Source organism: Miniopterus schreibersii (assembly GCF_964146895.1).
Source record: "Miniopterus schreibersii genome assembly, chromosome: 17".
Classification (NCBI taxonomy): Eukaryota; Metazoa; Chordata; class Mammalia; order Chiroptera; family Miniopteridae; genus Miniopterus; species Miniopterus schreibersii.
In genome coordinates this window covers 42358260-42378896 of record NC_138117.1, presented here as the reverse complement: position 1 = coordinate 42378896, position 20637 = coordinate 42358260, and the positions used below count along the sequence as shown (strand labels likewise).

Here is a 20637-nt window from a genome sequence, read left to right as displayed (position 1 = left end):
TTCAGACCCCAAGCACCTTGTCTGCCTTGTCAATGACTCAGCTGGCCTGTGTTCCTCCCCAAAGGACAGGTCCTCACACACTGCCCATGCTCTGCCCTCTCCAGGAACAGCCTTCCCAGACCTTGTCTGCTTTTAAGATCCAGTGCAAACTCACCTCTGCAACAATGTACCTTGACTGCTCTGTGTCTTAATTACCTGTTTACTTGTCTGCTCCCACCAGAGGAAGCAACCTGGTGTTTAGCATGCTGTGTGGCACATCCTAGGGCTCAGCACAAGTACTTTGAATGAGGGAATGAACTGCGAGGTGCACTCAAGTTTTATAACCAGACCCATCAATCTCTTCCCACCATCAGCTGCCTACCTGGCTCTTTTCACGCACAGAGATTTCCATGTGTCATTGGGGCTGATTTTCTGCCATGACGCAGCTCTAAAGTGTGCAAACACTGGCCTGATTTTGAATGGATGATGTCAGACTTGATGGTGTTTTGGATGTTAACAATGTCCAAAGAGCAACAAAATAAAGTGGTAATGGATTATAACCCAAAGGAAAAAAATAAATATCCATGAGTCCATACTGATATAAATGATGGAATAAATGAACAAATAGGGCAGAAGAGAAAAGTGTCCCATACAGAAGAACTCCAAATAATCTATATAGATATTTCCCACCCTCACAGCAGCTGGGGGAGCAGAACCCTATTCTCTCTAGGTGTGGGCTATACACAGAGACTTCCTTCCCAAGCTCAGTCTGGGAAGAAGTGTGGGGGATTAACTTTACCGTGGAGAAACCCGACAAACACGACCTCAGACAGGTGACCAAGGTCAATGTCAAAAGTCATTAAGTTATGTTGATAGTATGAACTATTGATATGATGTTACAATGGCGCTCGACGTCTGTGGTCTTCCTCCCATAACCCATAACTCCGGTCTAATTGTGAGAAAGGCATCAGTGAATTCCAACAGTGGGTCTACAAAATACCCAAACAGCACTTGCCCTCTGTCTCGTTGCTTCTTTTTCTCTGAGCCAGTTTTCACATCAATGAAATAGGATGGTGACAAGTGTCTATGCTGTAGGGTTGCTATGAAGTTTAGAGGTAGTGTATACAGGACTGACCCAGAGCCCCAGTAAAATCAGCCTTTGCTAACACTGTGCTGGGGGTGGTGGTGGTCCATGATCACCAAGGTTGGTAGTAATCTGTACAGTAATGCTATAGCTAATAACATATTATGCCGAGCATACCCCTGAGTGTCTTACAGCATGGTTCATTTCGTCCTACAACCCAATTTCACGTAGGTCCTTTACAACCCCAAGTTTGCATATGAGGAATGAGGTTCGGAAATGTTACACAACCTGCCCAGCGTCAGATGCTGGTGAATAACTGAACCTGAGCCTAAGTCTGCTCCATGGTTTATCTGACTCCTGAGCCTCAGCTCTTAGGCACCACAAGGATGCTCAAGGACTAAGGAGGGTCTTTAGACAACGAGACACTCTGGTTGTCTGCCCTTCTCATTTGCACCAATTCTTCCTCCTGCTTTCCTCCAATGTTCTTCGTTAAGCAGAATAATCAAAGCTGCCTTTCAAGGATATCAGTTTCATACATACCATGGTTGAGTGGAGGAAACTGAACGTATCAGTTATCTATGGCTGTGTAAAAAACTACCCCCAAAAGTAGAAGCTTAAAACCACAAGTTCTGCCCTGGCCTGGTAGCACAGCTGGTTGGAGCATAGTCCCAATGTGCCAAGGTTGCAGGTTCAATCTCCTGTCAGGGCACATACAAGAGTCAACCTGCCCAGCCGGGCGTAGCTCAGCGGTTGAGTGTCGACCTGGGATCCAGGCATTGGGGTTCGATTCCCGGTCAGGGCACATGCCCAGGTTGTGGGCTCGATCAATGGTTCTCTCATCATTGATGTTTCTCTCTCTCTCTCTCTCTCTCTCTCTCCCCCTCTCCTTTCCTCTCTCTGAAATCAATAAAGATATATTAAAAAAAAAGTCAACCAAAGAATGCATACATAAGTGGAGCAACAAATCGATGTTTCTCTCTCCCTTCCTCTCTCTCTCCAATCAATAAAAAAAATAAAAATTAAAATCCCACAGTTTTTATCTGCTCATGATTCTCTGGTTTGGCAATTTGGTGTCTCTGGGTCTCATGTGGCTGCAGTTGGATGAACGCTTGACTGGGGCTGGGTGGTCTAGGGCAGCCTCACTCACACGTCTGGAGGTTGGCAGCTTTGTTGGCCAGGATGCTTTAGTTCTCTTCCATGGGGTGGCCAAGGGCACGTACCTCGGTTGCAGGTTCAATCCCCAGCCCTGGTGGGGGCGAGTGTGGGAGGCAACCAATGGATGTGTCTCTCTTACATCAATGTTTCTCTCTCCCCCCACCCCTTCCACTCGCTCTGAAAAGCAATGGAAAAAATATCCCTGGGTGAGAATTAAAAAGAAAAAAGAGGATGAAGAGAAAACCACACAGCCTCTTAAGGTCTGGGCTCAGAAGTCAGACAACAACGACCAACATTTTATTGGTCAAAGCAGGTTATAACATAGTTAGATTCCATCTCTTGCTGGGAGGAGTGTCAAAGACTTGGTGGCCATGTTTAGTCTACCACACTAAGCACAGGCCCCTTCTACAAAGCTATCCCTTTACTATAATTCCCTTTTGTCCCTTGACTCCCCTCCTGACTCCCATTCCCTTCTTACGCTTTTAATAATACTTTTTCACTTCACATCACCCAAAGCTTCATTCAGTCACTCGACAAATATTTTATTATGTGCCAGGGACCCAGAGTTAACAAAACAAAATCACTGCTCTGATGAATCTAATATTCTAGTGGAGGGAGGGGACACTCAAGAAATAAACAAGTATCTATTGTGAGGCTGTGAACAATAGGCGTTGGAGAACAACAGAGCATAGTAAGAGGGTGGGGAGTGCCTGTGAAAGGATGGTGGTGCCTATTATATACAGAGTGGTCAGTTGACATCTAATGAGGTGACATCTTCAGGCTTGAAGGAAGTGAGGGAGTGAGAAGGTCCAAGCAGAGGGGTAAGAGTTCCAGGTGGAGCAAACAGCCAGTGCAAAGGCCCTGGGGCTCACATGGAGAGACAAAACTTATGATTTTGAATGTAGTTAAAAAAACAAAACCTACTACATTTTATTAAAGAACAATAAAAAAGAAAACATTAAATATGAAAAATTCTTGCTAAGCAAAAGCATTTTATTTTACCTGATTCTGTTATAATGAGAGCCAAATTACAGCTTCTGAAAACGGGATGACGGGTCACCTCTGTGAGCTTCAGGGAGCTCACCTTTCAAAAGGAGTATGTGCCCCTCCTGCCTCCTGGCTTGTGGTGAGGGTTAAAGTGCCACCATAAAAATGAAAGTTGCTCTGCTTCTGGTTTCACTTCCTGTCGCAAGGTTGCCAGTGATTTTTTTTTTAAATAACACACATCAACTATCACTTCTGCATAGACCGTCGGAAGGTCCCTGCTGCCTAAAGAATAAACACCGGGCACCTAAGCTGACTACCAGGCCCCTGGCATCTGCATTTCTTACCGCCTCCACCGCATCCCGACACCCATGGTCCAGTCGTCCTGACCCACCAGCTCCTTTCAAAAACTGGCTCTTGCTCAGACGCCCTCTGCCCGGTGATGCCCAGGTTCTGGGGATCCTCCTTCCGTACTCGGGCCTCAAGATCCAGAGCACCAGAGCCTCTGGGTTACGGCCCCAGATCAGTGCCGTAGTCTGTCCACCTCCAGCGGATCTATCAAGCCCCTTTCAGACTATCTTCCAAGATCAAATCTCAGTACAGCCCAGCATTAGCTACAAAGCCACCAAAACAAGTCCCCGAGCCTGTTTCCCCACCTGCAAAGGGGCCCCGGGACACCTAACTCCTCAGGGTGGGCATGAAGCCTGGAGAGGTCAGGGACCAGGCCCCGGCCCACGGCAGGATCCGACCCGGGTGGTCCCGCCCCTGGGGCTGGGCTGCAGGGTGGCCGACCAGGGCGTCAGAGGGGCCGCGCCTGGGGCTGGGGGACGGGGAAGGGGTAGGAGGGCTTCCCCGGAGGGCCCGCCCCCAGCCCAGGCGGCCCCCGGACGCCGCAGGGCCGCGCGCCCCACCTCCCGGCCCCGGGCAGGGCTTCCCCGGGTCCGCAGCCACGCCCGCGCGGCCCCAGGCGGGCCCGAAACCCCGGCCCGGCGTCCCCCGCGCGATCTCGGGAGCGGAGCCCGGCGGCGTTCTGGGCATGCGTGGGCCGCGGCGCGCAGGCTGGGAGCTGCGGGAGGCGGAAGCTCCGGATTGGGACTCGGCGGGGGCGCGCAGCGGACGCAGGCGCGCACCTCAGCCTGCCGCCGCGCACGCGCGGCACGGCCCCGAGGGCGCGAGCCCGCCGCCGCCGCTACCGCCGCCGCCGCCGCCGCCGCCGCAGGGCCGGGACCGCTGTGCGCCCGCGGCGTGAGGCGTGGGAGGGAGCGCGGCCCGTCTGTCCGCGGCGCTGCCCAGTCGTCGTTGGTCTTCGCCTCCCAGCGCCAAGCACGGTCGGTGTGAGTGCGGGGCCGGGCCGGGCCAGGGCGCGGGCTGGCGGGCCGACTCCCGGAGCTGGTGGTTGGCAGGGCCGCAGCCCGAGGGCGGAGGGCCGAGCGGGGCTGGACTGACCAGTCCGGGAGGCGGATGCAGCGGAGATGAGCTCCTCTTGCGCCGCCCGCCCGTGGGCCGCCGTTCCGGGAGGCCGAGCTGTGGGGAGGCCGGGGCTCCGGGAGGCCGGGCTGTGGGGAGGCCGGGGCTCCGGGAGGCTGGGCTGTGGGGACGCCGGGGGCTTGGGGAGGCCGGGGCTCCGGGAGGCTGGGCGGTGCGGACGCCGGGGCTGTGGAGAGCACGGAGCTCCGAGAGGCTGGGCTGTGGGGAGGCCGGGGCTTTGGGGACGCCGGGGGCTCGGGGAGGACTGAGAGGCCGGGGGACGTGGGGAGGCCGGGGATGTAGGGAGGTCGGCGGCGGGCTGCCGGCGCGGGCCGAGTGCCTCACAAAAGGGGAGAGGAAGGAGAGGTAGAGGGAAATCCTCGGGGACGCCGGGGGGACCGGGATGGAGACACTGGCCCGCGGGCAGGGAAGGGTGGGCTCCGGGCGCTGCGGCGGGTGAGCCTGGAGCACGGGGCGGGCCCCGTCCCTGCTGCCGGCGCTCTAGCTGCCCGTGGCCCGCGGCTCCCTCGGCGAGGGCCGGAGGAGCTCGGTGGACTCGCTGCGCCTCCCAAGTTTCCTCCTCCGCTGTCCCAGCCCCCAGCTCCGCCGCGGCGTTAGGTGGGACAGCTGCTTGCTGTTCCTCTCTCGCTTCCTTCCCTCGCACCCATTCTTTATCAGGAGTGTGTGTGTGTGTGTGTGTGTGTGTGTACTTGGTTTTATTTGATTGCAGGGTTTTGTAGCTTAATGCATTAACAGTAATTTTTTTTGGGGGGAGCCATTTCAACAGTGTCCCATTCTTGAATAGTTAGCCTGCAGCTGGGTTTTGGGCAGTGCGAGTAAGATAATAGTAATATTGTAGTAATTATGGGAAGTGGAGGCCATGTAAGAGTTTGGGGATCTGTATTTAACACCTTGCTGACCGGCTATTTCGAACCAGAGCGTGCCAGTGAAGCCGGCAACTTTTCCGTGGTGACCGGTCATCAAGGTGTTAAGACAGCCATTATTGGGAATTTTACTCACAAGGTAAATATTTTCATGGTTGGAAAAATACAGGCCATTACTATTTGGAATGAAATACAGAGCCTCACCCTTCATATTTGTGTGAAAAGGGTCATGAAAATAGTCTCTCTCTTGGAAACGACACAGTTGAGCCCTCTGGTCAGTTGTCCCATCTTTGAAAACTTGTTAAAAGGTGGGAGGAAAGTATGTGGATGAAGTGATCAAAGAGACATAAATAAATTAGCCTTCGACTTACTTTTGTTGAGGTACAAACTAGATAATATTTTTGTCCAGTTGTACTCGAGTTAATTTTTAAAACCCTGTCATATTTAAACACATGAAAATTAAGGGAAGTTTGTGCTTCAGTATCTTTATTGTTTTATATTTGTGGCTCTCTTTGGAGGGGAAATTAGCTGAGCCTATTTTTCATCTTTTGAACACTTTTGTATACTAAATGCTACAGACATGGCAAGGTCAAATATTACAAATTCTCCTCTAAGGAATTTCTAGTCGTCATCAAGTAATCCAATGTAATAATGAACCCTGGAAAAGACTGTTTAAAACCCATGTTTCCTTTTTAAAGGAGCCCATAGTCACATAGACTTCAGTGCATACAGGCACTGAATGAATAGAATAGGTACCAGATACCAAGTCTTGGGTAAATAAGACACGGTATCCAAAACTTAATATTTATGGTTTGGGCAAATACTAGGACTCCTAGAGGAGATGTCACTTAAGCCTTTTTTGAGACTGGCGTCCATAGAGTGAATGAGTGTCAGCTTAGGAATGGAGCTCCGTGAATGTGGCAGTGATGAAGGGTCTGTGGAGAACGGAAGTTCTGAGCTGCCACGAGGATCATTAAGACATTTTTAACAAATTGTTTCTACACTCCATGCCCATTGTTGGAAATTACAGACCTTAATGTCCCAGTTCTCAAAACTAGTCAGATAATTTTCTTCTTAGGAAGCTGGAGAAATTATCTAAATAACAATTGTTAAAGCTAGCTCCTTTAAAAATGATTGATTAGCTTCTGCAGAAGAAATTATTATACTAATTTATATGTGTGTTGGTGTATATGTAATACATACACTATAACATAACAAATAATTTTGAAAATTACTATCCTTTCTTTGGATGTTATTTTGAGTAAGAGAAGTAGGGCCTTAGTTCATATCTCTATAAACATGGAAAGCTTTTTTCCTGTATTTTAAGGTATCTTAATTTTGAGAAAATAATTAAAAATTGTCTTTAACTCAACAAAAGATTCTATTCAAAGTGTTAATACAATATGTAAATCTTTAACTTTGAGATTAAATATTTTCAGTTAAGACAAATTTTCAGCAGTAAATCTTGTTTTAAATTTCAGTAGCATTAAAAGTTGTTATTGCCCGGCGGGGCGGGGCTCAGCGGTTGAGCGTCTACCTAGGATCGGGGCGATCGGGGTTCGATTCCCGGTCAGGGGCGTGCAGGAGGCAGCCGATCAATGACTCTCTCATCGTTGATGTTTCTATCTCTCTCTCTCCCTCTCCTTTCCTGTCTGAAATCAATAAAGATATATTTTAAAAAAAAAAAGTTGTTGTATTTGTGAAATGAGTTGTTTTTTGCTAAAATATCAGAAAAGTTTAATTTCTGTAGTACTTTATCTTTTGTTTAAAAACATATTGTCATTACTGTTTCCCCTTTAAAAACCCCTAAATAATTAGCAAAAAAAATTGCTGTGAAGGTCTTTGAGACTTTTTACTGATGTCTGTATTAATTACTTAAAAATGCCAAATTTAAAAATTTGGGCAAAGTAAATGACCTTATTTGAGTCAGTAGTAATAAAGGCCAGGAAGTTTCTGAATGCAAATAGGCATTCAAACCCGAAGTTGCTTGTCAGTCCTTAGAAGGTGCTCTGGAAGAGGGTGCAGAGCAGTTCAGCTGAGCTCTGGGTGCACCTGGCTTTCCCTTTCTCCCAGCTACACTGAGTGTATTTTTTTCCTTCTCTTCCGTAAACAGTGTTTAATAGCAGATTATTTGAGCCCTTTATTGTTCTCTCTCTACCAGCTTTCATGTTTCTGATATAAAGCAGCAGAGGAGCCCCCTCGGTTCCTATCTATAACAAATAGATTGTTTTTTTACTAGGTGCTATGATGAAAATAAAACCAGATAAGCATATAAAGTTCAACTTTCAGTTTAAATGGAATTTTAAGCAAATGCTATTAATTAGTCTGATTTGCATAAACACTATTGACATGGTTTATAGACAGAAGTAGGAAATAGATGTTTCTGCCCAAGTGGCATCATTCCCACTCTTTAGCAGTTAGAAGCCTTAGAGAAAAATACTGGTAACATCACCACAACGTTTACTTAGTTCTTTAATTTTTTTTTTTTTTTTTTTCAGAGAGAGGGAGAGAGGGAGAGAGAGAGAGAAACATCAGTGATGGGAGAGGATCATCCATTGGCTGCCTCCTGCATGCCCCAACACCTGAGCATGTGCCCTGACCAGGAATTGAACTGTGACCTCCTGGTTCATGGGTAGATGCTCAACCATTGAGCCACACAGGCCAGGCATGTTTACTTAGTTTTAAGAACATGAAAGTGTTTCCTTACAAACTTTGTATTTAAATAAAATAATCCTACCTAAATTTTGTTTATATACATTGCCATTTACTGTAAACTCAGAACCAGAAAAATGACTTAAGTTATACATTTGAATATTATCCAGTGATAGGGGAAGAAATGAGACATTACTGTGTGGGTATACCTGTTGTCGGTAGGTGTCGTTACCTTTCTATAGATTAATTAAATCCGGGATAGCTCTGCACTGTAAGTTATACTGGTTAAGCATGCCTGCCAGACCTGAGCTGAGTGCTTTAATGCTTTATCTCCTTTATTCCTCACAAGAACTAAAGAGCCATCATGCTATACATACCCTCATTTTATGGATGAAACACTGCGAGTTTGGAGTTGAATAACACCCTAGTTCTCTCAGCCCCAAAGTGGCGGGCCTTTGTCCTCCAGGGCTGAGACACTGACCAGTGCCCACTCCTAACTGGAGAAGAGGCAGTCTCTAACATCTTAACCCAGTCTTCTGAAGTAGGAGTAAGTAGTGTGCAAGAGTAATTACCATGTCTGGGAAAGTTGAAATCATTGTAATTTCTGTTAGAATCTGATACTTGGACAACTTGAAGTTCTGATCTGGCCAACATAGTATAGATAAACTTTTTAGTGAAATACCAAGATTATTTAATTATTTTAAATTAACTTAGAATTGGTTAAAAACGTATTGTGCATTGTGCAGTGATTGATGCTTTTTATTTGATACTTTTCTTAAAAAGATATCTTTATTGATTTCAGACAGAGGAAGGGAGAGAGAGAGAGAAACGATGATAAGAAAGAGTCATTGATCAGCTGCCTCCTTCATGCCCCCCACTGGGGATTGAGCCCACAGCCTGGGCATGTGCTCGGACCGGGAATCGAACCACGATCGCCTGGATCCTAGGTTGATGCTCTACCGCTTAGCCATGTTGGCCTGGCTTATTTGATACTTTTTATGTGCTTTAGTAACTAATGCATTCATGGAATTTTTTCATTGGTGACTTTTTGGGGGGTCAGTTTTGTTTATGAATACAGTTTTGTGGGAAGGAAGGAGTAATGGAAGGAAAAAGCAAATTGCACCTGTTTCACACAGATATAAGCCCCTTGTAGTAATCCTAGTGTTTCTCATCTGTAACACATTGCTGCTCTAAAAATTTCTGAGATGACTGTGCTCATTCTCACTAATTTAGAATTTTCCATCCTGCTTTTACTGGTTGACATACTCTCTGCTCCTTTATTTGGCACCAGTGGACCAAAACCAAGGCTCAGTAGAACCTACAAAGTCATGTCTGTGGGCTGTATGTGCCCAGGATCTCCCCCTGCTTCCCTGTTTTAGATTAAAAGCCCTGCCATCTGGTGGCTTGGATTCTGCTGTGAACTCTGGGTGCTTGTTGTGTCTACTCATGACCAGAGCACCATGCACTTGTCTTTGCTGCACTGAAGAAAGCTTCCACAATTTTATGCATTTTTAGTGGATTGTGTGCCTTCCCATGAGAGTTTAAGCACCATGAGAGCAGAAATTTTGTTTTAAACACTATTGCATGTCCAATGTCTGATCAAGCACTTTGATTATTGGAGAACTGCTATTGCATCAGGAGGCTGTCTGCTGCTTTGTTTGCCTTGGTAAAGAATCTCATTTAAAGACCACATGGGAGCCCTAGCCAGTTTGGCTTGGTGGTTAGAGCATTCGCCCATGGTCTGAAGGGTTTCGGCTCTGATTCCTGCTAAGGGTACATACCTCTGTTGCAGGCTCTATCCTGGGCCCAGGTCAGAAAAGGCTATCACATGGCTCTCCTGGTACTCCTCACTGAACTGGGAGGCCCACCATTAACCAGCTATTCTGCCTGCTGATGCAGCCTTCTGTCTGGTCTTCTGTGTCTTTCCTCCCCACCCTTTCTGGTGGTTTCTGTAGTATTACCGCTTTGTGGTTTTAAATAGCCTTTTCCTGGTTAGTATGAAGTTGCATATCTTTTTATACATTTACTGACCACTCACCATTTCATGAAGTGCCTACTCTCTCTGAAAAGCAATGGGAAAAATATCCTTGGGTGAGGATTAAAAAATAAATAAATGAATAAATAAATACCACAAGGGACTTGATCCCAGGGAAGAACTTGGGTACCTGTTTTCACCATTATCTGCTTTATTTTAGGTTACTGGTATCATCATCACTCTTGGGCCAGGAAAAAATATTGCTCTGCCCCTTTACAATTTTGAAACTTGTTTTTTTCCCTCGAGAAATTGATCTTATGGGAATTGTTCTTCTGTTCATTAGGACTCATTCTAAGTTCTGAAGACAGAAAATTGCTCAAGCTGAAGGTGACACTCAATGGGCAGGATTTACAACATATCCTCGATGACCGGCCCAGAAGCTAGCATGTTTTTCACTAACCAGCTGGAGCCACTGGATGCTTCACAGGGGTTTTACATTCTACCATGAAACCATGTGTGCAAACCTATCTTCCTGATACTGCAGTGCCAATTACACAACATGCCAGTGTTCCCTTGACCTGCCCAAACCGTCACTTACTGCCATGCTGTCAGTCAGATAGAACATTCTGAGAGTGGCAGGTCACTTACCTTCACTTTAGGCAAGAAAAGTCAACACATGGCTAAAACAGAGCTGTTTGCCCTTCCTCAGCAAGTTCCCTCTTATGCTTGCTCTGTACTGCGCAGGGACACACACACACACACACACACACAAGTTCAGTAAGTTCAAGGCAGCATCACTTACCCAGAACTGAGAACTGCTCAGGCCCCACCTCTGACCCCAGTTTGACTCCGGGGAGGGGTGTGTATGGTCTTTTTTGACCACTTAGATTTGCTAATGAGGTTTCCTTTACTTTAGTACTCTTAAATATGTTGTTCAGCATTTTTACAGTTTTGGGAAGATCCTAACAGCTACTTTTGTTGAGGAATTTTTAATGTTTTATGCTGAGACCACTTAATTCTTTTGAATCCTGATTTCAAAATAAACAATTTTAAATGAACAATTTTACATTGAAATAGCAGCTTGTATGGCTCCTAGACTTGTGGCTTTTGGCCAGTGGCAGGAAGGTGTGTACATGTGAGTGCTTGAGGAACACGTTCCCTGGTGGTTTTGTTTTGGTGCTGAAAAATTGCCTAGCTTCTACTAGAGTCAGGGTGATTGCCAAGTCTTAGGGTGACCAGTGTAAGTGTTGTGTGAATTGATTCTCTGCCTAGCATTAAATTCATATCTAACTTTAATACATTTTGTTTTGCCTTTTGTCCTTTTTTCCTAAGACAAAGGCCAAGTAAAAGTTTCACGTTGTACAAAGATGGGATTGATGATGTGCCTCATATCTGTTGTGTTGTATGCAGAATTAGGTGCGCCTATTGTCAAATAGAATATTGTGAGCTCAGGGACAAGGATTTTATATTATCCTTTCTATGTCTTTGGGTCCCCACAGCTTTGGGTCCCCTATTGGCATAGGTGGGCGGTCAGTACTGTGGTTGATTGAAGAGAGTCTCTGCTCCTACTGAGATCCTGAAGGGAATCAACTACAAAGACTAGAGTAAATCACTTTGTTGTGGGGCTTTGTGGGAAGGAGGGGGTCTTTAAGTGTATGGAAGTTGTTACAAAGGTGGAGAATAAGAATTAGGGATAGAGAGACGAAATTAAGTGGAATCCCCAAACAGTGAGAAGGATGTTTCCACATGAATTCCCCCCACTCCCACCTCCCTGCCCCCATACCCCATGATCAAACTTTCAGTCAACTGCACAGCTCTGTGAAGGGGAAAATAGAGAAATGAGCTGGTGGGAAAGAGCCTTCTAGAACAGTATCTTTCTCCTTAAAATTGGCCAAGTGAAATTAAGGTTAGAGTTCATAGTCAGTAATAGGCTGTGACTTCCTATGAAATGTGCTTCAGAGTGCCTGGCCCAGAGTAGTTGCTCAGAAAAGGCCAGCACGGGATTCTCCTGGTACTCACTGAACCAGGAGGCCCACCATTGACCAGCTTCTCTGCCTGCTGCTGCAGCCTTCTCTCTGGTCTCCTATGCCTTTCCTCTCCACCCATTATGGTGGTTTTTGTAGTACTACCGCTTTGTGGTTTTAAATAGCCTTTTCCTGGTTAGTATGAAGTTGCATATCTTTTTATACATTTACTGGCCACTCACCATTTCACGAAGTGCCCATATTTTCCTATTAGATTTTAAAAAATTGATTGTAGACTTCTTTATGTACTCAGACGTCCTTTGTTGGTTATATATTTTGCCACTGTCTCTTCCTACTTTGTCATATGCAGTTTTTAGTGATCCAATTTTTGTTATTGTTGTTTGTTTCTTTGTTGTTTTTTTGTTTGTTTTTTGATGAACAGAAGTTCTTAAGTTTAAGGTGGTGTGGTTTGTCAGTCTTTTCCTTATAGTTGGTGCTTTCCATGTCTTTCCCTTCCCTGAGGTCATGAATTAATTTCTCTGTTATTTTCTAAATGCTTCATAGTTTTGCCTTTCCCCTTTAACTTTATAATTCTCTTGAATTGGTTTTGGTGTATAGTGTGAAGAAGGATCCAATTTCATTAACATGTGGACATCTAGTTGTCCCAACACCATTTATTGAGAAAAGTGTCCTTTCCCCCAGTGCTCTGCTGAACTGTCTTTGTTAATAAAAGGTCCATATACACGTGCATCTGTTTTTGGACTCTGTTCAATTCCAGGTATTAAGCTACCTGAATTACCTTAGCTTTATACTAAGTCTTAGTGCACTGTGGCACTCTTCTCCCTGGGCTTTCCTTCAAGTGTATCTTGGCTATCCTTGACCTTTGTGGATCTATACATGTTTGAGAATCACTTGTCAACTTCCACAAAAATTCTTCTGTATATATTTGGGATTACTTTGAATGTATAGATCAATGTGGGGAGAATTGTTTCTAGTTTTGGGGTATTGCAAATAAAATCTAGGAATGTTTTTGTGTAAGTCTTGTGGGCATAGGTTTTCATTCTCCTGGGAATGGTTAGATCTAGGATCATGTGGGAGGTGTATGTTTAGTTTCTTCAGAAAGTACCACACTGTTCTAGAGTGGCTGTACCATTTTACCTTCCCATCAGCAGTGTATGAGAGCTCCTGTAGGGTAACACTTGATAGAGTCTTTTTTTTTTTTTAATCCTCACCCGAGGATACTTTTTCCATTGCCCTTGAGAGAGAGAGAAACATCGATGCAAGAGAGACACATCAATTGGTTGCTTCCTGCACACGCACACCAGCTAGGGCTGGGCATTGAGCTGCAACCGAGGTATGTGCCCTTGGCCAGAATCGAACCGGACCCTTCAGTCTGTGGGCCGACACTCTAACCAGTGAGCCAGACTGGCGAGGGCCAGGGCAGTCTTTTAAATTTTAGCAATTGAAATAAGTGTCTAGTGGTATTGCATTGTGGTTTTAATTTCCCAAATGCCTAATGTTGAGTATCTTTTTATGCTTATTTGCCATCCCTATATCTTTGGTGTTCAAATATTTTGCCCATTAAAAAAAATTTTTTTCTTATTGGTGGGTTCTTTATATAGATTCGAGCAGTGCCTTTGGCCCATGCTGTGGCATGTTTTTTCATTCTCTTAACAGTGTCCTGAAGGGCAGAAGTTAGAGATTTTGATGATGTCCTACTGATCAATTTATTGTTTTATGGATTATGCTTTTTTGGTGTCATATTTAAGAAACCTTTGTATGACTTTAGGCTACAAAGATGTTCTCCCATTTCCCCTGCCCCTAGAAGATTTTTAGTTTAAGGTTTTACATTTAGGCCTATGATTCATTTTGAGATCATTTTTATTTATGGTGTGGCATACGGACCCAAGTTATTTGAGGCCTAAAATAAAGGTAGCTGCCTTCAGAGAGCATTTGTTTTTGCTTCAACCAGTCTGGGATCACATTAAATCAAGTTCAAAGCTTGAGGATCTTTCGACCATCCAGAGCTGTAATTCTACTAGAAATGGTTCACTTTTGGTTTGTTCTCATCCTGAGCTGGGTAGCCTATGGGATCCTGTTTATTGAGGTTGGGTTAGACACTTTGGGGGATTCAGCCTTTGATTCCTGTCTCCCTTTCCCTGTACTGTTGTGAAAAGGAAAGTTGAAAATTTCAGAATTGGCAAATGACTTCAGGGCAAAGGTGGTTTCTATGTGTGTTTATCTCTTCGGGTTCCTGATTTCACTTTAATTTTGTCCCGGTATTTCCTTATTGTCTTATCAGTTTCTGGTTGCTTTTAAGATTAAATTATTCCATCCATCTTTTTAAGTCTTTTTCAGGGGGAAGTTTGGACCAAATAACATAGCCTGCGGTTAGGAACCAAGGGAACTTTTTAAAATTTCTACTCCAGTGTCTACTATGTAGACTTGTACCTGCTATCTCCTATAGTAGCCACTAGCCACATGTGGCTATTAAAATTAAAATTAAGTTGAAAGCTCTATTCCACAGTCACACTAGCCCCATTTCAAGTGCTTAGTCCCCACATGTGGCTAGTGTAAAGAAAGCATTTTCATCATTGCACGAAGTTCTATTGGACAGCACTGGCTAGGCTGAGAACATTGTGGGACTGGCCGTGGCACACTGGTCTGCATTGAGAACCACGAATACAGGTGCCCTTGCTGCTTAAAGTTTGACCTTTTCTGAAATCTGCCTGCTGCTAAAACAGATGATTGAGCCCCTTTATAGGCTTGTTGTGAAGCCCCAGGAGGTACCATGGGGGTTCGCAGACTGGTGCAGGTGGTGCACTAAGTAGAATCCACTGGGTACTGATAGCGTCCAAATTTAGCTGAGACTAAAACATTTATTATATGTTGATTTGAATCCCTGCGCTTGGGGGTCATAGTCTAGTAAATAGGCAGTTGCAACACCATGTTTCAAGTGCTTTGCAAAGCTGCAGGGAACTTCGGGGACTTGCAGGAGGTCTGCATCCCCTCTCTGGAAGAGTCAGTAGGAATTAGCTTGGTGGAGGGGGGAATGATGGGGAGAGTGTTCTAAGTAGAAGTAAGGGCAAAGATAGATGAACGTGCAGAGATTGGTTTACTGCACCATAAATTAGATTCTTGTATCAAGAGAGGTGGCAGAAACCACAGATTTAAGAAAATGTCATGAAAGGAAAACCTAAAAGAATATTCCATCTATTCACTCAGTAATTCCTGCTAATTAGTAAGAGTAGTACTATTATTAGGGATGCATTGGAACCTCTCTTTGTTCACTGAGCTCCAGTCTTTGGAGAGTGTTTGCAGTTGGGACCAGACACGCGGAAGCAGCCGCGCTGTCCCTCTCTGCCAGCTTTCCATGCTGTGGATAGGCCCTGACACTTACTAGACATATTTCTAGCCTTTTGGGGGTACGGTGACTTGGTTGTTAACTCCAGGAGGAAAGTTCATTCACGGCAGGAAGTGGGGCTGTGGCTGCTTAGGCTCTGTCAGAGAGTTGAGAACAGAGGGACTAGGGTGGCCAGAGGGGAAAAGTCAGGGCCACAGACAAGGGCTGGTCATTTTAACCCTCGTCATGGCTGCCTGCCCACACTTGTCTTCCTTTGTTTTGGGATCAGAGAGCAAGCAGCAGAGATGAAAGCTCAGTTTAACTGTAATAGGCCATGTGTCTGAACTGGGTAATCTCCCTTAAAATAGAGGTGTGCTTATGCTGCATCAGGGCCTCTCAGACTTTGATGTGTGCACACATTGCCTGTGGATCTTGTTCAGTTTTAGGTTCAAGTCCAGTCTGTCTGGAGTGGGGTATCAGGTCTTGCATTTCTGGCAGGCTCCCAGCTGGTGCCAGTGCTAGTGGTCTGGAGACCCCACTTTGAGTGGCAAGACATTGCTTTCCAAAATATGGCTCATTAGATGGCATTGCCTGACTTATTTTGAAAGTGAATATCTACTGGGGAGTGCAGTGGTTAGGAGTATGGCCTTGGGGTAGATTCTGGCTCTGTGATTTTGGACTACTTTGTTAACTTCTCTACTCTCTGTTTTCTTGTCAGTTGAATTGGCCAAATAATAGAACTGTAGGCTGATGGGGAATTAAATGACACCTAGCATGTGAGGTTCTGTTGCTCACTAGTGCCCAGCCTTCTGAAATGTTCCACAAAAGGTAATTATTATTAAAAGTAAATATTTACATGAAAAGTTTGCCAGTTTTCAGAGTTCTCAGTCCTCCCTGCATCTCCGCTCAGTTTATAACATTATTGCTCAACGCACAGAAAATAGAGGGCACAGGCTTGTGGCTTGCTCCCTGCCTCCCTCCCTCCCTCCCACTCACCCATCCATCCATCCATCCATCCATCCATCCATCCATCCATAAAAAAGCTGGGACAAAATGCCTTTCTGACGCATTAAAATGAAAGAAGTAGGTGTTGTAATGGGGCTCTGACAAGGACTCAGAGGACTTTGTGGTAATACGACCTGTTTCCCGCTGGATGAATGTCTGTTCACTTTTTCAGTCATTGATGACAGCTTCTTCCTTTTCTGTTAGGATCAGAAGGTTCAGTGTGTGTCTTCACATAAATTTTTAAATCAGCATCTATTTTTTTCAGTTGCCAGTAGTAAGGATAGTGGAAAATGATTTTGTACTGGAGGTTTTGAAAGATGCATAAATGGGAATTGTGTGACAGTTTCTATTACATGGGTATTATACTTTCACTATAATTAAAGTTAAAATACGAATCTTCAGTTTTATTTGAAAACTTTGGAAGTTTTCAGACATGTGAGAATGGACTGTTGTAATGAACTCCCTGTGTATTCATCCCCACCTTCAACAATTATTATTTAATTAATATTGTTAACTCTATTCAGAGGTATCAGTTTATTCTTAAAAGATGTGAAGGCACTTGCTAACATTGGACAGATCTTGTAGCCCCTGCTAAAATGTGACATAACGATTTATGACATTTCTTTAAGAAGATGGGAAGAAGAAAAAAAAAAAGATGGGGAGGAGTCAGATGTATAGCTCTGTAGCTTTTTCTAAGGCCATGCAGCGAGTTGGTTATGCAGCAAGGTGTCCAGTAGTCCTAATGACCTGGCTGGTAAGCAAGGCCATGAGGTCTCTCCGTAGACTTGGAACCTGGAGCAGAAAGCTTTCCCCTCCCTCCCTCCCTCCCGTCCGCCAGCCCACCCTCCTGCGTGTCTTCCTTATACTTGAGTCAGAATAAGTGGTAGCTTTGCCTTGCTGTATTAGTTTAATGCTCCTGAGAGCAGTTATGAGTCTGTTGTGTTAATTGGTCATTAGGAAGGAGGAGAAGCATGTGACTTTTTTTATTTTTATTTTTATTTTTATTTTTTAAAATATATATTGATTTCAGAGAGAGGAGAGGGAGAGAGAGATAGAAACATCAATGATGAGAGAGTCATTGATCGGCTGCCTCCTGCACGCCCCTGCTGGGGATCGAGCCCCCAACCCGGGCATGTGCCCTGACCGGGAATCGAACCCCGATCACCTGGATCCTAGGTTGAGGCTCAACTGCTGAGCCATGCCCGGCTGGGCGCATGTGACTTTAATAGAGCAAAGTTCATCAGAGAAATATACTTAATGTGTTAAGTCTTTTTTCTAAAAATGATTTTATGAGATACTGAAGAGAGATGAAAGAACATGTATAAGGTGTGTGTAAGTTATAGATCAAGAGTGCTCTGAGCCTGGAGGAAGGACATCCAAGTCCCCACCGATGCTCTAGCTCAAGGGCTGGCAAACTTTCTCTGTGAAGAGCCTGACAGTAAATATTTTAGGCTTTGCAGGCCACATATGGCCTCTGTCACAAGTACCTCACTTTTGCCATTGTAGTGTGAGAGCAGCATGAACGGTATGGACAAGAATGAGTTACCTGGGTTTTAATAAAATTTTATTTCTGGGACCTAAAATTTGAATTTTGGATAATTTCACGTACAATGAAATATTCTTTTAATTGTTTCTTTAATCATATACAATGTGAAGACCACAAGTGATGGGACAAATTGGCTAGGCCTCCGTGTGCGCCTCTGGCCTTGTGGAAAAGAAGAAAGCACACTCTGGGTGCCTATGGCTCAGCTTCAGCATGGAGCATCCACCCCTCTGAAGGCCCACTGGTGCTCCCAGCACGTCCCCTCACTTCCCTCCATCATGACTATCCTCCCCTCAGCCTCCCAGCTGCCTCTCCTCCAAGCCCTTTCCACCCTCTGATATTGTTTGTATTTTACTTATTTTTATTTTCTTTCTCACTTGATTCTGAGGGCAAAATGTCTGTCTGTTCACTGCTATATCCTCAGCACTTACAACAGCGGTCATTGACTGAATATTGTGTTTCCTATTTCTTACCTTTGTCTCAGTTTGGCCATCTTTGAACTTCATACTAAGGGAGTCACACTATATGTGTTTTTATGTAATTTCCATTTTGCACTCAACTCTGATCCTGAGACTTACCTGAGAGGTGTATATTGTGAGTGTTCATTCATTTTTCACTATGTGTTATCTGACCTATAGTTGATGGGCATTTGGGCAGTCTCTAGCCTTTCGCTATTGCAGATGCTGCTCTACACATTTCCTGCTGCTCACATGCGTGTAGATGTCCACCCTATCCACGTGATTGCTGGCCAGTCTTCAGCGTGACTGATTGCTGCCAAATTGCTTTCAAAGCACTTGTACCAATTTACATCCCCACAAATATAAGAAAGAATGACTCCTGGCTCCACATCCTTGCCAGTAGTTTATTTTGTCTGACTTTTCAGTTTTGCCATTCTGTTGAGTGTGTAATAATATCTATTTGTGGCTTTAAATTGAATTTCCCTCATTACTAATGCTGTTGAGTTTCTTTTAATCTATTGGCCATATCTCTTCTCTATTTTAGGAAGGACTTATGAAATCATTGGCCTCCTTTCCTTTCTCAGTTTTTGTTACTGACTGTAGCCATTCTTTCTGTGTGTGGATCACAGCAATCCTTTGTCTTTTCTTCCAGCTGGTGGTCTTCTTACTTTTGAGGTGTCTTGGAACTGAAGTTCTTAACTTTAATATCATTTTTATCAATATTTTCTTTTATGATTAGCATTTTTTTTGTCTCATTAAGGAATCTTTCTTTACCTGAGGGCCAAATTTCAATTTGAGGTATTTTTATTTAATTCATAAGGCATTTATTGTTCCATTCAGTAAATATGTTCATTATTTAGATATATTTTCTAATTTCCATTAAGATTCCTGTAAAGTGTTTGATAAATTACAAATGAGTGCATTTTTTGATGTACCTTGTGACTTATTTCTAAAATTGGATTGTAGTCAGAAAATTTGCTGTGTATGAAACCAATTCTTTGAAATGGTATCTTTTTTTAAATTAATTTTTTAAAATATATCTTTATTGATTTCAGAGAGAGGAAGGGAGAGGGAGAGAGAGAGATAGAAATATCAATGATGAGAGAGTCATTGATCAGCTGCCTCCTGCACGCCCCTGACCGGGAATCGAACCCCGATCGCCTGGATCCTAGGTCGACGCTCAACCTACGCTCTTAAATAGACCCACATCATAGTTCACTTTGGCTAACTTAGAAACATCTGTGCTCCGAGCTACTTAAACTAGCTCTGCGTCGTTTATACCCTGGTTATGCAAAATATTGAATAATAGATTAGCCTAGGTTTTTAGTTAACAGAGTTCCTAATATTTTATTTCTGCCTCTGGAAACGTGTGTTGTTTCCTGGCTGAGGTCGAGGTGTTCATGTACTCAGTGATCAGCTCTTGGCCTCTGTTCTACCCAAACTGAAGCTACGGAAAAGTGACGGTCTCAACTGTCAGCCTGTTTGAGCTCAGCTGACAGACAAGGGCTCATGCTGGGAATGCAGCTGCCTTCCTTTCAGTGAATTTGTTAATGAAGCTGTTTAATTTTACTTTCTCAGGGACTGATTAAAAAAAAGGAAAGAAAGAAAATTTTTGGTTTGTGGTTATTCCAAGGCCATTTAGCCTAGTGCTTATTTTGGGTATCCTTTTCACTTTTGTTTTGTTTGTGTATGAAAAGTAACATTAATTTGAAAATTTTAAAAATTAAATAATGAGTCAGGAATTAAATTTTGTCCCTTCCTGAAGCCTCAGGAATTAGTTATTGAAGGTGTCTAGGTATCCTAGTTTGTGTAGAGGGGCAGGTCTTTCTAAATAGAAAGAACATCTCATCTAGGAAACAGAAGATCTAGGTCTAAATGTTGGCTCTCTGCCTTTGGTTATGGGACTTTTGACAAGTTGTCTAGTTTCTGTAATCCCAGTGTTCTTATTTATAAAGTCTGTACTTGTGATCTCAGCCTTTGAGGTTATGTGTACAGTTACCATGTAAAGTGGGTACAGATGTGAAGTGTCAGTATTGGATCTTTAACAGACTTATATAGTGTTTTACTACTGCAGGCCCGATCCTTTGTGCATTTGTTCAGCATTTATTGAATACCTGTCTTGTAATGAGTACAGACCTGAGGGG

General features: G+C 44.2%; 1 protein-coding gene across 10 annotated transcripts in view; it reads left to right on the top strand.

Moving 5' to 3' along the window:
* The first annotated feature begins 4359 nt into the window (after positions 1-4359).
* The window catches only part of PTK2 (protein tyrosine kinase 2), a 168616-nt gene continuing 152338 nt past the window's right edge, over positions 4360-20637 (top strand). For 5 of the 10 annotated variants that reach the window (XM_081116791.1, XM_081116790.1, XM_081116789.1 and 2 more), the window contains exon 1: positions 4379-4536. The gene's annotated coding sequence lies outside the window, so the exon portion shown is untranslated. Of the gene's footprint in view, positions 4537-20637 lie in introns of all 10 variants that reach the window. The other 5 variants (XM_081116793.1, XM_081116796.1, XM_081116798.1 and 2 more) reach the window with 4 other exon arrangements.